Source organism: Galeopterus variegatus, unplaced genomic scaffold (assembly GCF_000696425.1).
Source record: "Galeopterus variegatus unplaced genomic scaffold, G_variegatus-3.0.2 Scaffold17627, whole genome shotgun sequence".
In the NCBI taxonomy this organism is placed as follows: Eukaryota; Metazoa; Chordata; class Mammalia; order Dermoptera; family Cynocephalidae; genus Galeopterus; species Galeopterus variegatus.
In genome coordinates this window covers 17,061-18,516 of record NW_007743738.1, presented here as the reverse complement: position 1 = coordinate 18,516, position 1,456 = coordinate 17,061, and positions in this window count along the sequence as shown.

Genomic DNA, 1,456 nt, shown 5'->3' with positions numbered 1-1,456 from the left:
AGGAGTCAGAGAATGTTTTATGACAACATTGTTTTGATGGATGAATGAGGTGAATGGTAACTTAAAGAGGCACAGTTTGATGAGACATTACCTAATGTGAGCATATGTAGAACATGATAAATGGATGATAGACATATAGGTAAACATATATTGATGGTTATGGAGACTGAAATTTGTAGAGAAAATAGAAGGAATAAGTACATCTGGTAGAGAAGCCCTTTTTAGAAATGTTGTTAGTGTGAAAAGGGGCAGTTAAAATTTGCAAAAACGAGAAGCATGGTAGATGTAAGAAATACTTTTTGAGTACTTATAAAAGATAACTATTGTTATGATTTGTCATTATACAAAAAGAGAATTTATTACCAGCAGACATGCACTACCAGAAATGTTAAAATAAGCTATCCAGGTAGAAGAAGATGATACAACGTAGAAACTTAAAGGTACACAAAGAAACATAGAACACTGTCAATTACATCAATGGTATAAATTTAAAATTCATATTTCTTACTTTTAATTTCTCTAAAAAACATCTGAATCCAAAGCAATGAGAAAGCATCGCTTAAGAAGGAAAATCAAAAGCAATGAGAAAGCATCTATAGAGTCTATAAATTGTACAAGAATAGCATGATGTATAAGAGAGGACATAGAATTTTACTCTTTATGAACCATCGTAGAGAAATAATTTATTAAATAAGTATATTGTAAACTACTNTAATATTTATTTTGAAAAGACTTTCATAAGAATAAATCCAATTTTACTTCCAAATTAAGCTTTCATGTAGACACGATGATCTTACTTATACGGATGAGAATAATGTTTCCAAGTCTTTGAAATATTTCTTGTCATGCCCCCTTCTTCTATGCTCACTGCCATTTCAGACTTCAACTACTACAAGATTCATCATCACTAGATGTTTTTGCAAGAAATGCACTTAGCTAATTAAACTATGTCACAGTGATTTCTTTACTATTAACTATAATATAGATATCCAATCACAGACAAATGCCAATGCTCTTCTCTAGAATTTTGTCAGGAAAAAGAAAAATTGAGTCTAAATCATCATACATTTAAATGGAATTTACATAACTCACTCAAGACTTCCCAATTCATGACTATTTTCTCTTATTACAAAGGCCTGAGGTTGGTAAAATATAAACAAAAAAATCAGAAGGCTAGAAGATGAGATGTGTGATCCAGGTTCAGCTGTAGTAATAAGACACACTCTTTAACAGTGGGCACAGTCTTACTCCTAACATGGAGAATATGAATAGAACAAGTATTTCCAATCAATGAAATAAGGCTAAGGATTTTGTGTAATGCTACTTACATATGTATCCATTCCTGAGTAGAAACAGAAATACATGGGGAGAACACCCCAGAGAAAGAGAAATTGTTCCAGAACTCCAGGAATGCACTCTAGTAAGAGGGAAAGCCATGCAAATGTATAAACAGATA